The 10,324-nt window shown below is 48.4% G+C and overlaps 2 long non-coding RNA genes across 2 annotated transcripts; one reads left to right on the top strand and one right to left on the bottom strand.

The window, feature by feature from the left end:
- Positions 1 to 4,743: 4,743 nt before the first annotated feature.
- Positions 4,744 to 5,269, bottom strand: LOC139027225 (uncharacterized). The gene is made up of 3 exons (XR_011479282.1): positions 5,148 to 5,269; positions 5,034 to 5,099; positions 4,744 to 4,800 (listed from the first exon to the last, which is right to left on the bottom strand). It is a non-coding gene; the product is annotated as an uncharacterized lncRNA (long non-coding RNA).
- Positions 5,270 to 5,567: 298 nt separating this feature from the next.
- On the top strand, positions 5,568 to 9,037 carry LOC139027224 (uncharacterized). The gene is made up of 2 exons (XR_011479281.1): positions 5,568 to 6,171; positions 6,221 to 9,037. It is a non-coding gene; the product is annotated as an uncharacterized lncRNA (long non-coding RNA).
- Positions 9,038 to 10,324: the final 1,287 nt, after the last annotated feature.

Below are 10,324 nucleotides of genomic sequence, written 5' to 3'. Positions count from 1 at the left end.
GGGGGGGGGATAGAACTGCCAGGTACAAGGCCATTAGAGTGGTAACAGGGTTCAGTGGTCAAGGGTCATAGGTGACAGCCTGCACCAGAGGTTGACTGAGATCAGGGTCAAGGTGAGGGCTCACAGCGTAAAGGTCAGGGCCAAAAGGTGACTTTAAAAAAGGCAGTGACACGTGACACAGTGTAACACAACACAACTCTTTTGCTCTCTGTTCATCACCTCGGCAATCACTGCAAGTCAGTGGGTACGGTGAGGGGTTCACGGGGGGTTAAAGGCCCAAAGGTGACTTCAAAAGGTCATAACCCCCCTGCAATCACTGCAGCATCAGCTGCTTAGGTTGTCGTGGAGGATGGTGTCTCTTGAAACGTCTCGGAAACACAGGCGAAATGTTCTCGCGTGTTGATGTGTGGTGAAGTGGTGGTACAGGGGCTTCTGTGTCACGTCCCTCCTCTTCCCCGGAAAACAGTCCACTAGGAACCTCTGTACGTCGACCAGGCTGTGTGGCTCCCGGGTACTCTGGGAAATAGTCCTTGATGGGGACGGAGCGCACCTTGTCCTCCAGAAGGTCTGTCTTGTTGAGGAACAGGAGATGGAGAGTTGGAGAAAACACGATTGTTGACGATCGTCTCGAAAGATGTTGAGGATTCGCTGAGACGGTTTGGTTGACGGTCCTCCATCAAAGACCTGGGGGGGGGAGGTTAGGGGAGTAGTGTGTGTGGGGGGGGGGGGGGAGAAATAGAAAGAGTTTTGTGTGTTCAAGTGAGTGTGTACGCATACAAATTATATTTAAGCATCCAAAGACAGGTGTGTGTGTGTGACAGTGTGTGTGTGTGAGCAGTGTGTGTGTGTGACAGTGTGTGTGTGTGACAGTGTGTGTGCTGGTTTTAAGTGAGTGTTTGTGCACGCATCCAATTCTTGGTCACTTAATTTTCATTCACAAGGACAGAAACGTGTGTGCGTGTGTGTGTGTGTGTGTAAACCCACCTGGTCATACTCTGAGAGGAGACAAGGAAGAGGATGGAGGTGAACAGAGTCAAACACTCAAACCATCTCCGTCTCCGACCTTTGACCCCCAACGTCCACCATCTTAAATGGAACGTTCTTGATCTCAAAGTCGCGTACTCATGGATACCTTTAGTGGGCTTACGGGCCAGGAGAATATCCTGCTGAGTCGGTAGGTAGTCCTGGAGGAGAGAACGGGTGAAATGAGAGAGATGGAGAAGGTTGGTACTAACAGATGCCTTTAGTGGCTTACAAGCGAGCAGGATAATCCTGCTGAGTCGGAGAGAGCGAGTGAATGAGAGAGAGAGAATTTGCTAAGCTAACAAGGTAGAACAGATTGTGATGAACACACCCATTCTGTCCGTCTCCAGCTGTTTGAAACAGCATGTTAGCCTGTCCACTTTGTTCAGATGGTGGAATCAAGTTGGCCTAACCTGATTTAATCAGAATGAGAACGAGTTGCCAATTCCTTAAATAAACTGTGTTTTATGCTTATTGCACATTTATAAAAATCAGACTAGACAGCTAGTATAACAGTCTGGCTAAGATGCTGCTAGTGAAGTGTAAGTGTGCAAAGCAGAATTCGTCCTCCCGCGCGCTCTGTGTGTCTCTGTCTGTCCTGTGCTGTCTCTCGCGCGCTCTTGTGTGTCTCTGTCTGTCTTGTCTGGTGGTGTTCTCTCGCGCGCCTGTGTGTCTTGTGTCTGTCTGTCTGTGTGTCTCTCCGCGCGCTCTGTGTGTCTCTGGGTCTGTCTGTCTGTCGTGTCTCTCCTGCGCGCTCTGTGTGTCTCTGTCTGTCTGTCTGTCTGTGTGTCTCTCGCTGCGCTCATGTGTGTCTCTGTCTGTCTGTCTGTGTGTGTGTCTCTCGCGCGCTCTGTGTGTCTGCTGCGTCTGTTGTGTGTCTCTGCGCTGCTCCTTGTGTGTCTGTCCTGTCTGTCTGTGTGTCTCTCCGCGCACTCTGTCTGTCTGTCTGTGTCTCATGCCAGAGGAGAATTCCTGACATTCTAGACAACTGTGACATCAAGGTCAGGCTGCATGGAAAAGCCATCAAGTAAAGTCACCATCAGGAGATACCAAGCCAGAGGAGTACAGAGTTACAACACTCCTCATTCCTCTGCACTGCCAGTAAAGAACAGAGAGAGAGAGAAAGAGAGAGAGGTCAGTTTCCCACTCTTTAGTCAGAAGGAGATCAGGCCTTAGCTGGTTAGCAACCCTGACATCTCAGAGAGAGATGGAGAGATGTGAGGAGATGGATAGAACCTCACACAGGGAGGAGAGAGAGGGGAACAGGAGAGAGGGATGGATAGAACGCACACAGGGAGGAGAGAGGGGGGTACAGGATAGAGGAGGGATGAAGAACCGCACAGGGAGGAGAGAGGAAGAGGGGGACAGGAGAGAGGGATGGATAAGAACCACACAGGGAGGAGAGAGGGGGGACAGGAGAGAGGGATGGATAGAACCACACTAGGGAGAGAGAGAGAGGGACAGGAGAGAGGATGGATAGAACCACACAGGGAGGAGAGAGGGGGGGACAGGAGAGAGGGATGGATACAACCACACAGGGAGGAGAGAGAGGGGGACAGGAGAGAGGGATGGATAGAACCACACAGGGAGGAAGAGAGAGGGGGACAGGAGAGAGGGATGGATAGAACCAACAGGAGGAGGAGAGGGGGCAGGGAAGAGGGATGATGAACCACACAGGGAGGAGAGGAGAGAGGACAGGAGAGAGGGATGGTAGAACACACAGCAGCACAGCAGGGAAGAGCCGAGGAGAGGGGGACAGGAGAGAGGGATGGATAGAACCACACAGGGAGGAGAGAGAGAGGGACAGGAGAGAGGGATGGATAGAACCAACACAGGCAGGAGAGAGAGGGAGCAGGAGAGAGGGAGGATAGAACCACACAGGGAGGAGAGAGAGGGAGGGCAGCAGCACGGAGAGAAGGGATGGATAGAACCACACAGGGAGGAGAGAGAGCGGACAGGAGAAAGAGGGATGGATAAACCACACAGGGAGGAGAGAGAGAGGGGACAGGAGAGAAGGGAGGATAGAACCACACAGGGAGGAGAGGAAGAGAGAGGGGCGACAGGAGAGAGGGAATGGACCCCCCCTCTAAACCACTGTAAATGAGCTCTCCCAATCCCTCCCCTCACATGCCCCTCTCCTCTCTGTAATGGACTATTCCAGAGTCTGTAGATATGTTGATGTGTTCTGAAGGATGAAGTTGCCCTCGGACGCTGATCCTGGGTCAGTTTTTCATTTTCCCCACTAATGGTTAATGACAYGATATGGGGKGGGGAAGCTGGTCCTAAATCTGTTCTATATTACTATATTCACTCTGTTGGTTCACTCTTAACTCTCTTGTCTCACTCTGTCACATTGGAACTTGTCTGAGAAGCCCAGACCACTGCTGGAGGTTAGCGGTGAGGGGGTCAACTGGCCTTTCTGTGTTGGAGGTCAAAGGTCGTCACCCACGGCAACCAGGGAAGAGGGGGTGGTAACGCTGTAGAACAAAATGATGACTGTGTTTTACTGGCCTCAGCCTGTCACTATGCACCTCCACCTGCCCTGAACTGGCTAGATTCTCCACTTCCTTTTCCCTCAGAGCCTGATTATGACATCACCGTGACCCGCCACCATTCTGACAGCWAATCAGTGTCACTATCTGGATGTGGAACCAACTGCAGCGGAGAGCTTGTTACTTGTTGTTGTTGCTGGGGGGGAAGTTAAAGAGTGGGGGGAATTTACAGCACTGTACTAAAACTAATCCTTAATGATTCCACAAATAAGCCTTTTACCACTGTCTGATGATTACCTATCAAACAGAGCCACACACACACACACACACACACACACACACAACCTGCCCATAGAGACTCTTATGACCTGATCCCTGTCTTAGTCCTGGCCTTACTGTTTGGAACTTTAGTTTTTTAATCAGTTACATTTGTAACTTTTTTTTTCACATAGATTATTATGAATATATGTACCTAAACATTGTCTTAAGTTATATTTGAAAGGTTTATGCACAAGTTTGATTTACACCTGCTGATGGGCAGTGTTAAAGGCTATGGAAGAGGGTGTGTGAACACAAACACACACACACACAGACCACTCCAGACAGACCGCTCCAGACAGACCGCTCCAGACAGACTTGCTCCAGACAGACTTGCTCCAGACAGACTTGCTCCAGACAGACCAGTTGATAAACTACTGAGCTAATTCTCAGGATACGTTGTGGACCACTTATTTGTGTATTTAGAGCAATGATATTCATTTGCCTAAGTCCCTAAAACACACACACAGGCGGCTGTCCATCAGAGGCTGGTAGTCTAAACAACTGCCGGCCAGCTACATCCCCTCTTCAGTCCTCATTTTTTCTTCCCTCTCTCTCCTTTCTGTCCCTCTCGCTGTCCCTCTCTCTGTGTTAGTGTAAGCAAGTGATCAGCCTCTGTAACCCTGTGGAGGCTCATCCTAAGAGGAAGAGACAGTGATCAGCCTTGTAACCCCTGTGGAGGCCCATCCTGTAGGGAAGAACGGTGATCAGCCTTGTAAACCCTGTGGAGGCTCATCCTAGAGGGAAGAACAGTGATCAGCCTGTAAACCCGTGGAGGCTCATCCTATAGGAAGAGACGTGATCAGCCTTGTAAACCCTGTGAGGTTTCATCCTAGAGGGAAGAGAGCGGTGATCAGCCTTGTAAACCCTGTGGATCTCATATAGATGGAAGAGACTAGTGATCAGCCTGTGTAAACCCTGTGGAGGCTCATCCTAGAGGGAAGAGACAGTGATCAGCCTTGTAAACCTGTGGAGGCTCATCCTAGAGGAGAGACGGTGATCAGCCTTGTAAACTGGGAGGCTCATCCTATAGGGAAGAAGCAGTGATCAGCCTTGTAAACCCTGTGGAGGTTCATCCTGTAGGGAAGAGACGTGATCAGCCTTGTGCGGGCTCATCCTATAGGGAAGAGACGGTGATCAGGCTTGTAAACCCTGTGGAGGCTATTCTAGAGGGAAGAGACAGTGATCAGCCTTGTAAACCCTGTGGAGGCTCATCCTATAGGGAAGAGACAGTGATCAGCCTTTTAAACCTCGTGGAGGCTCATCCTAGAGGGAAAGACAGTATCAGCCTCTGTAAACCCTGTGGAGGCTCACCTAGAGGGAAGAGACAGTGATCAGCCTTGTAAACCCTGTGGAGGCTCATCCTAGAGGGAAGAGACAGTGATCAGCCTTGTAAACCCTTGTGAGGTTCATCCTATAGGGAAGAGCGGTGATCAGCCTTGTAAACCTGTGGGGCTCATCCTAGGGAAGAGACGGTGATCAGCCTTGTAAACCCTGTGGAGGTTCATCCTAGAGGGAAGAGACGGTGATCAGCCTTGTAAACCCTTGAGGTTCATCTAGAGGGAAGAGACAGTGATCAGCCTTGTAAACCTCTGTGGAGGCTCATCCTAGAGGGAAGAGACGGTGATCAGCCTTGTAAACCCTGTGGAGGCTCATCCTAGAGGAAGAGACGGTGATCAGCCTTGTAACCCGTGGAGGCTCATCCTAGAGGAAGAGACGGTATCGGCCTTGTAAACCCTGTGGAGGCTCATCCTAGAGGAAGAGACGGCGAATCAGCCTTGTAAACCCTTGGGGGTCATCCTAGAGGGAAGAGACGGTGATCAGCCTTGTAAACCCTGTGGAGGTCATCCTATAGGGAAGAGACGGTGATCAGCCTTGTAAACCCTGTGGAATCTCATCCTAGAGGGAAGAGACAGTGATCAGCCTTGTAAACCCTGTGGAGGCTCATCCTGTAGGGAAGAGACGGTGATCAGCCTTGTAAACCCTGTGGGGCTCATCCTATAGGGAAGAGACAGTGATCAGCCTGTAAACCCTGTGGAGTCTCATCCTAGAGGGAAGAGACAGTGATCAGCCTTGTAAACCCTGTGGAGGCTCATCCTAGAGAGGAGAAGACAGTGATCAGCCTTGTAAACCCTGTGGAGGCTCATCCTATAGGGAAGAGACAGTGATCAGCCTTGTAAACCCTGTGGAGCTCATCCTAGAGGCGAGAGACAGTGATCAGCCTTGTAAACCCTGTGGAGGCTCATCCTAGAGGAAGAGACAGTGATCAGCCTTGTAAACCCTGTGGAGGCTCATCCTAGAGGACGAGACAGTGATCAGCCTTGTAAACCCTGTGGAGGCTCATCCTAGAGGGACGAGACAGTGATCAGCTGTATAACCCTGTGGAGGTTCATCCTAGACATACTCTTATCTCTCAGTCAGGGGAAAGTGGTGGGGAAACGGTGTCTTAAATGATTTGATGAATGATGAATCTTTCTCCTTAACTCCCAGCGACCAATGTGTCTTTTATTCCTCCTAGCAACCCCATAACAGGTCTTTAAATGAGTTGGACGTTGGGTTTCTACCAACTGGAGGGAAACCAGGAGATACCTTTCACATGGGTGTCCAGTTATCCGGGCGTCTGAAGTACACACCTACTACTTCCTATCTAGTGCACTGCGTTCGGCCCTATGTGTCTCTTTGGTGGGGCACTACTTAGTGCTCTGGTCAAAAGTAGTTCACTATATTATTATTATTATTATTTTAGGTAGTAGGGTGCGGTTTTGCACATAGACCCCTAAAATCACTCTCTCTCGTTGTCCTCTCTCTCTCTCGTTGTCTCTCTCTCTCTTCTCTCTGTCTCTCTTCTTCTCGTGTTGTCTCTCTCTCTCTCGTTGTCTCTCTCTCTCGTCTCCCAAGTGAGCGCTATTCCCTATATAGTTTTGGATGCAGTCTGAGTCTCGTTGGCCAAACATGCTGCATGTGTAGCTCAAGTCTCTCTCACAAACACTGTCGGCKCTGTTAGGGCTTCTGACTGATTGCTCCAGGCCACCCCTTCCATAGCTCCGAGTCATCCCCAGCACAGAGCTCTTTGTCTGGGCTGAGACTGTGTGTCAGGGCCCCTTGGCTGAAGGCCCGAGGCTCTGGAAAGAAAGGGCCACCATTCCATCCTCTATACCAGGCGGATGGACTGGTGTGACTGGGACCAGTGTCTCCTCCCCCCCCACGCCACACACACACACCAGTAAGTCAGACCAGACTAGGGTCTGTGGTTTGCCTTAGTCGATGCTGAACAAACAGGTTTTTGAACAACACACACACTCCTACAGAAACAGACCACTTTCTCCCAGGGGATGTAGATGTCCACACAGATTAATACYGAGTTCCAACAGAAACCCKAAATAYCCTTATGGGCCACCATAGTTAAAGCWTTTAGCCTTATGGGTGACCTCTGACCTGGGTTAAYTAGATGTAACCATCATCACTGTGCTTGCCCACCTCAGGAGCCCTGCTGTTTAGAGTAGCTAGGTCCTTTAAGAGTGTTGTCTGAAGTGGCCTGATCAACAGTTTTCCACTGGACCCAACATGTCCCAAAGTGATCYTTCTAGAATCATGTGCATTCTAGAACTGTGTGTCCATTCTAGAACTGTTTCTAGCCATTCTATTTCTATGGGTGTAGTCAGTCGGTGCTTTTTGCCAAATGTCCTCCAGAGTGACTCAATACTCAGTAGACGGACAGACCTATGTCCCCTACTGGTCTTATTTAGTGAGGGAGAGCTCAAATGGTAGTCCCAAATGGCTCCCTATATAGTGCACTAATTTTGACCAGGTCCCATAGGGTCTAAAGTAGTGCACTATGTAGGGAATAGGCTGTCATTTGGAACAAAGCCCAGACAGACGCAGGACTTTGTCTTCTCCYGTCAGAGAAAAGGGTAGACAGTCTGCCAGTAGTAACACAGTGGTCAGTATTCAGTCAGTGTGTATGTATCTGCTCCTTCAGGCCGTCTCCCTCTGTGCTGCTGCTGCGGTGGTTTTAAATGTGTGCCAACGGCTCCGTTCCAATATCAACGCTAGCACACTAGTTAGAATGCACTGCTTCCTTCATGTTAGTGTGGATGTTGGAATGCAGCCCAAGAGTCAGTCAGAACACAGTGTCATTTCAAATGCCCAGGCCCACTTTGATGATGTCACAAAGCCTGTTTCATTAGGTTTCTGCTACAGACAAAAACCTGCCTTCAGTGGCCTGGTCGGCCTCCACAACGGGTTTTAACCCAATCTGAGTTGTAATTCATTGTGTCAAAAAGAGTTGTAGAGGTTTCAAGCTGTTAACTGTGATGTCAGACCCCCGTCCTGCCCTGAGAACTGTCTGTTCCTCTACTACAACTCCCTCTCTGTCTGTCTCTCTCTCTCTGTCTCTCTCTGTCTCTCTCTGTCTCTCTCTGTCTCTCTCTCTGTCTCTCTCTCTGTCTCTCTCTCTGTCTCTGTCATCACTGAGGGTTCTGACACACAACTAGAATGAAATGTCATTCTGGTTCTATTGATTCTATGGAATGTGGAGGAAGGTTTGGGGCCAGGTCCATTATATCAAGGTGGAGTTGTGAATGTGCAATCTGACGTATTGGACCTGGGATGGGAAGGACCTGAGTTGTGTGAGAGGTGATGGTGTTTTAAAGCTATGCAACAGCACTGTGCTCCAGTCCACACAGCAAAAATACTTCAATGAACCACTTGTGTATGTTATGAGGATGATCCTGATGATTTGTTACTGTTGTCCCATGTAATCCATTCAGTTCTTTATTAGTGAAGAGGGAAATATGCAAATGATCTGCCAAAACATGACTGATGTTGTTGTGCCTCTTGTTACCTGCCTTTTCCCCCGTCAACTTTTTATAAATACAGTGTTTGCCTTAGCGGTGTTTATATGTCCTCGTTTCAATGATGGRTGCGTTCCAAATGGCACCCTATTCCCTACATGATGACCTATTGGCTCRGGTCTAAAGTAGTATAAGTAAATAGGGACACAGGTGTCATTTGGGACAGTATCCAAGAAGATTATTCACATTACGAGTCCCAACAATGGTTACAAACGGTTTCTCTTGCTTATACAGTTATTTTATTTTTATTGTTTATTGAGAAAATGCTTTCGTTGTACAGTCTCTAACTTATACTGTCTTACCCTCTTACTGTTCTGCCAATAAAACCACACACCATTTTACAAACTGTGACGTGTGTTTTGAAGTCACTTCATTGGCGTCATGTTTGACAGTCATTTGTCACAACTGTGTGTGTTGGGACTGTTTGTCAGTTTCCAATCTCACGTGTGTTTGTTTAAATGTCATGTCAATGTTTTTCATAGTCACTTGACACCCACTTAGGATCTTATAAAATATATTCAGCTTATCTTTGCAAAAAGTTCATTTATTAAACATCTGTAACACCCAGGTTAGGGTCACTTTCAATTGAAGTCATTCAATCATTTTTTTTTAAATGGCATCTATTTTCAATGACGTCTCAATAAGCTGAAAATGGAGAAGCTATTCAAATTTTTTCCATTTCTGACATTTTTTTATTTCAAATTACTTCCTGAAATGAGTGACTTTATTAAGAAGCTATTTTTGACCATTTTAATTGAAACAATCACAGAAGGTACTTAATTCATACCCACAATTATTGATATTGGGGGGAAAAATGTCAATGACTGCATTTGACCGTAAAGCCTTCAACCCTGAGAAGAGCACTGAACCAAGGAGGGCCAGTCCCCTTTAGTGACCTGAAGGAAATGTCAACAGTACTGCTCACTCTGCTTCACCTACTGCTCTTCCTCTACTTCTAAACCACGGTACTGCCTGCTTCCTCTACTTCTAAACCACGTACTGCCTGCTTCCTCTACTTCTAAACCACAGGGCTTCCTCTACTTCTAAACACAGTACTGCCTGCTTCCTCACTTCTAAACCACGGTACTGCCTGCTTCATCTACTTCTAAACCACGGTACTGCCTGCTTCCTCCTACTTCTAAACACGGTACTGCCTGCTTCATCTACTTCTAAACCACAGGTACTGCCTGCTTCCTCTACTTCTAAACCACAGGTACACTGCCTGCTTCCTCTACTTCTAAACACAGGTACTGCCTGCTTCCTCTACTTCTAAAACCACGTACTGCCTGCTTCCTCTACTTCTAAACCACAGCTGTGCCTTCCTCTACTTCTAAACCACGTACTGCCTGCTTCCTCTACTTCAAACACGGTACTGCCTGCTTCACTACTTCTAAACCACGGTACTGCCTGCTTCCTCTACTTCTAAACACGGTACTGCCTGCTTCTCTACTTCTAAACCACGTACTGCCTGCTTCCTCTACTTCTAAACCACAGTACTGCCTGCTTCCTCTACTTCTAAACCACGTACTGCTGCTTCCTCTACTTCTAAACCACAGTATCTGCCTGCATTCCTCTACTTCTAAACCACCGTACTGCCTGCTTCCTCTACTTCTAAACCACGGTACTGCCCTGCCTTCC

Source organism: Salvelinus sp. IW2-2015, unplaced genomic scaffold (genome assembly GCF_002910315.2).
Source record: "Salvelinus sp. IW2-2015 unplaced genomic scaffold, ASM291031v2 Un_scaffold8416, whole genome shotgun sequence".
Classification (NCBI taxonomy): domain Eukaryota; kingdom Metazoa; phylum Chordata; class Actinopteri; order Salmoniformes; family Salmonidae; genus Salvelinus; species Salvelinus sp. IW2-2015.
Note: the sequence above shows the minus strand (reverse complement) of the source record. Positions and strands in the feature narration are given on the sequence as shown.